Source organism: Pan troglodytes, chromosome 6, assembly GCF_028858775.2.
Source record: "Pan troglodytes isolate AG18354 chromosome 6, NHGRI_mPanTro3-v2.0_pri, whole genome shotgun sequence".
NCBI lineage: Eukaryota > Metazoa > Chordata > Mammalia > Primates > Hominidae > Pan > Pan troglodytes.
Window position 1 is genome coordinate 6,199,561 of NC_072404.2, and position 5,819 is coordinate 6,205,379.

The following is a 5,819-nucleotide window of genomic DNA, read 5'->3' on the forward strand; positions in this document are numbered from 1 at the left end:
GGGACCCACAGGGTCAGTGCCGGGGCCCTGAGAGTGGCCGACAGCATTTGGAGGAGGGGACACAGGTCCTCCAAGCACAGGTGCAGGTCCAAGGGCCCAGGGTCTCCACACACCCGAGCCTCTGGGGCTGTGCCGCAGCCTCGCAGGGCCCCCAGCTCTCCCCACCGAAAGGGGACGATGTAATGACAGTCCCAGAGAGGACGGAGGTGGGGTCCCCTGCAGTGAAAGGCTCGGGGCTGTGGGCGGTGGGCCCCTTGGCGGGATGCTAGGGGCTGCCACTCTCATCTCCTCGGAGGTGCGGTCCCCACTCCAGCAGGTGCAGAGGGAACCCCAGTCCAAGCTGAAATGTAAAGGAGCTCGGTTCTCGTGGCTCTGCTCTCCCACAGGGGTCCCGCCCTCCCCCAAGCCCCAACAGCCCTGTGAGCACAGCCCGGGGCAGACTCCACAGCTCCACGGTACAGAGGAGGAAAGTGAGGCTCAGAGGGGCCTCTCAGAGCCTGCTGGTGCACAGGCTGGACTTGCCTGATCCCAGGAGCCCAGGATGCCCAGCCGAGGGCAGAATGACATCCTCTAACCTGGAAGTTAATGGGCACAGCCTCAAGGCCTCCTCCATCCCCTAGCTGTGGTTCTGTTCGACTCCTGAGCAAGCGTCAGAGACGATGCGAACATTCCGGATCCCAGGGGTCCCGCATCGGGGTGTGGCCGTCTCCCCACGCACAGCCTAACCTCCCCTGGCTCTGGAACGTGGCTGGGCAGGACTCACTGCTGCAAGGTAGCCCTGCTTCTGGGGGACACCAACCGTGCTCACCCCTCCCACTTCCACCAGGAGGGGGCTGATGTTCCACGCTTGCCGTAATTACACGAGAGACCCAGTAAAGGGGAAGTGCACACAACCTATTACCTGTAATTTGATTTTGCTCTTCAGCCAAATTAACAATCTATAAACATTTGCAAAATTACATGTTTTCATCCTGTGAGAAATACCAAGTGCCTCTTATGCAAATGTGCCCGGTCCTCGCGCTCGGCCGTTCTGGAGAACGGCTCCTCAGAACCCAGCGCGGGGCTTGTCAAGCCAGGCCGTTCACCGTGGATTGCAAATTAACGGGCCTCGCATGCTTGTCTACAATTACATTCCCACCAGCTTTAGGCAACTGTAGACCCAGATTCCAAATAAGATGTGAGTTCACTCAACTGAAACTTGCAGTATTAGATTTATAATAAACGAAGAGAGGTCACGCGGCGATGCCATTTTTTAAAAGAAAAGGAAATTGAATGACAGCACCTGAACCTGGCTCAACTTCCCCTGTGTGTCGGTGTGACTTCAGCATACACCACACACTCCCGCTCCACATGGGCCTGCACTGGTCCGCGGTGGACTCTGTGTCGAACGGGTCACGTTCAGCTTCCCCTGCACTGTGTGGAGCGAGACAACAGAAGAGTACGGAGCCTTTGCCAGCCAATGGAGGCACCACAGCTGGCAGCCACACCTGATGCCCGCCCGCTGCACCCTCCCAGTCACCTGCCCCGAGCCAGGGTCAAGGGGGCCTTTAGCTGCCTGCACCAACCGCTTCCAGCATCCACTCTGCTCGCCATGGAAACCCGTCCCGTCCTTTGGGACCGCCTAACAGGTCCTTCCGTGCCCCCAGCAAGCCTATGCCCAGAAACCCACCCACGATTGCTAATTCTCACCCAGGGACACCGCCTCTGGATCCTTCACATGGACTCAGCTCCTGCAAAGTGAGGTCAGGTAGCAAAAGAACCACCGCATTATTTGTTCCCAAGTTTGGGGTAGGAAGAACAGAGGGTTTGCACCAGGCCTCTCTTAAGGCAGTTACCTGAATCAATTTGGTTCCAGAGAGCAAGAAAAATCTGCCCACTCGTGCAGTTCATTGTTTAACGTCGTTAACAGATGTGATGCTTCTCCACAGGTTAGCCTGGTGGAGTCACAGGCCCTGTCTGTGCAACACCGCTCCGTCCTGGGGCTGCATGTGGTGCTGGACAAACAGCAACGGACATGGTCAGAGCGATGCCTGCAAGGGCCCTGCCCCATGAGGGCACCCCGTCCCGTTCAGAGGCTCCTCACGCTCTCTCGATAGGTGCTTTTGGCCACCGGTAACAGAAATCCTGGGTGACGACGGCATCAACAAATACAGGACGAAGTCTGGGGCGGGGCATAAGGCTCCTCCCTGGGGCAGTTTAATGTGTGAACCCAGCAGGAGGGATGAGGGCAGCCCCGGCCACAGATTCTGGGCCTCGTCCACACAGGGAAGGCCAACTGCTTTAGCCAGAGAAAGACAACACATGAGGAAAGGCAGGTGCATTTGGGGGAGAGGAAGAGGGGAGACGGGTTGCCCCCCTCAAAGACACTGCGTCCAGGCGGAGGGCTCCAACAAGGCAGGGCCTCGAGAAAGTTCTGCGAACCGTTTCACCCACAGCCTCCTGTGTTTCTAGCACCCAGGGAAGGTGCATTCAGGCTGCAGAAGTCAGCAGGCTGCAGGCTGGTGAGCCTGTTGATGGGAAGTTCTGGTGTTGAAAGTGTGTCTTGTGTGTCATTCACGGCGAGGTTCTGCAGAGGAGGAAGACTTTTCTTTGGGGGCTCCGAACAGCCGCCACCTTATCACCCAGGGAGGCTGCAGGGCAGAGAGCACTCTCCTCTGACAAGTGGGGAAACTGAGGCTTGAGAGGGACCACAGGTTTAAAGCAGCCAAACCCAGGAATAAATCCAGCCCTTCAGATTCCCAACCCAGGCTGTTTCCAGACAGAGGAGGGAGAAATGGTTTATTTCATCCGGTTCTCCCACTTGTCCCCAGGGCCAGCAGGTCCTCTCTCTGGCGTCCTGAAGCCTCCTTGCGCCTGTGGCTGACCAAGTGCAGATGTGCCTGGCTGTCTACTGGGCCTGGCTTCATAGGCCTGAGATGCAAAGACAGAACATCACATGGACATGCACACACACACACACGAACACACACGCATGTACATAGACATTTCTGCACACACACACGCACACCAACATAGGCACACACATGTGAACATGCACACATGTACACAAACATCAACATACACACATGCACACACATGCACACCAACATAGGCACACACATGTGAGCATGCACGCATATACACAAACATATCAACATACACACATGCACCTGCATGCACACCCATGCACACCAACATAGGCACATACACACGTGAACATGCATGCACATACAAGGCATATCCACATACACACATGCACATGTATGCACACCAACATAGGCACACACACACGTGTGAGCACACAAACACGTACATAGACATATATGCACCTACACACATGCACATCAACTAGGCACATGCACGCGTGAGCATGCATACACACACACGCCCGTATGCACAAGCACGCACACATATAGCCACACACATGCGCATGCACAGAGCACAGCATGTGAAATGCCCACGGCTATGCTTGGGCAGAGTGAGAATGTTCCTCTCTCTGTCTACAGGCTGGGAGAGAGAATGGGTCCTGCTGAGCTGAGGCTGGCTCGTCTGACCCGCCACGGTCACGCTTCCACGCCCTCACACTTGGTTTCCTCCCTCTGCAATGCCTTTTTCATCTTCGTAGCCTCGTAAAAACCCACTTGGCTTTCAAGGCCTGGTGCAAAAAGTCCTCTGCTTAGCCCCCAGGTAGAGCAGAGCTGTTTGGGTGCACGCCCCCAGGCCGGGAAGCGAGGAGGCATCTCATATTTAACGGGGACATCTCATCTCCTCCCTGTGTTATAGACGAGGAAACTGAGGCACAGAGACCTGCCTCGGGCCGTGTGGTTTGAGGTGGGGTAAGGATTTGCACAAGTCATGCTGGTTCCAGGGTCCCTGCCGCCGCCCACCCAAGGGAGGCGGGAGGTCCTCACGCTTGTGCCCCCAGCTGACCTCCCGAAGCTCCTGTGCCTCCCGGCTTCCCGGCCTGCCGCTGACCCCACACACAGTAGGTGCTGCGACGTGTTTCTTGGGCGTGCTCCTGCCTCCTGTAAAGCCTCGGCTCGCAGAGCAGGCACGTAGGTGACTCGGCCGCGTCCCAAACACAGAGACGAGGAGCCACATGTGTCTGGAGTTTCTGAAAAGCTGGGAACAGTTTTTCTCACTGTTTTCTGTTTAGATGAACTGATTCGGCCAGATGTGGGCCAGGAAAACCCTGTTTCAAGGTGTCTCCCTCAACACAGAGGAAGCTGGCAGCTCGGTCCCAGAAACCTCAGGCTTCCCTGCTCGCAAGGGGCCCACGCCTCTCCTCCGTGGCGAGTGGTCTGGGCCCGGGTGGATGGGGGGACCCTAAGCTGCGCTGGGTCTGGCCTGAGGACCCTGGGATCCCCAAGGGTGTCTGCCCAGCTGGGACTGGGAGACACACTCTCCCTGCCTGTGACTTCTGGGGCCTGCCTGGGCCCCACCTTCCCTGAGTCAGGACCAGTGCGCTGGGGAGTCTGCTATCCTGGGCCCAAGCTGGGGGACCCCATGGGCCTCCAGAAGCAACAGCCCTCCCAGGCTCAGTGCTCAGCGCCCGGCAGCATTTTCAGCGTTCACAGCAGCTCCGTGAAAGGTTGGATCGGTTGATTTGATCCCTTTCTGTAGATGAGGAGACTGAGGCCTAGAGAGGAGGGACTCCTGCAGCAGACAGGCTCTGGGACCCCCCAACAGCCATCCATCCCAGGGCCAGGTGTGGCCTCCTGCCAGCCGCGAACCAGGCACAGCGTGGCTAGAAGCCACTTTCCCTCCACACTGGTTTGCTTCAACAGGGCTAAGGGAGGTTTTCACTTTGGTCCCGTCATGCCTGGGCCATGGGGGCCTCTTCCTGGGAGCATGAGGACAGGGAGGGTCCCATCTGTAACCGGCCATTTAGAGTCACCTTTGATGGGGTTTCCTCTGGGGAGCAGCCCCTCGTCCCCTGCCTGCTGGTTAGGGTGGGGGTGACCTCCCTCATCCTTTTTTTTTTTTTTTTTTTTGAGACAAGGTTTGGCTCCATCGCCCAGGCTGGAATGCAATGGTGCGATCTTGGCTCACTGCCACCTCCATCTCCCAGGCTCAAGCAATCCTCCCACCTCAGCCTCCCCGGAAGCTGGGATGACAGGTGTGCACCACCACGCCTGGCTAATTTTTATATTTTTTATAGAGATAGGGTTTCACTTTGTTGCCCAGGCTGGTCTTGAACTCCTGAGCTCAAGTGATCTGCCCTCCTCGGCCTCCCGAAGTGCTGGGATTACAGGCGTGAGCCACCACGCCCGGCCCACCATTGCCTTTGAGTGGGTCCCTGACCCAGGCCTCACCACCTGACCCCTTCCCCTCGGCCGCAGAGATTGAGGTGGAGGCATCACGTGACCCAAAAGCAAGGAATGGACCCCAGCCCTGCGCTTCTGCTGGAATGGATGGGGAGGGAGCGTTCACACAGTGGAATGTGCTCTGGGCCTGTAGGTGCCACCTGCGGCCGCCCAGGGAAAGCCTGTGGGAAGATGGACTGCACAGCGGAATGCAGAGCCAAAGGGCGGGAGAGGCCGGTCCCTGAAGGCTTGTTTCCAGCACCAGGCTTAAAGCCCAGTGTTGCCTTCCAGTCACCTAAGACAGTCATTCTCCACTGGGCTCAGGGCGGTTTGGGTAGAGTCGGACAGATGCAATGGAAAGTATCCTGATTTATACAAAAGCAATTCAGTATTTGCTTAATAATGGGGGATAAGTACTTTGATCCAAGAAACATATCCCTAAAGGTGGAATCGTGACGGACAAGATGGGCACAGCAGCCTCAGGGCCCCGGGGTAAGTGTGGCTACCAGCCGTTACATGAGAACTACCTGGGAG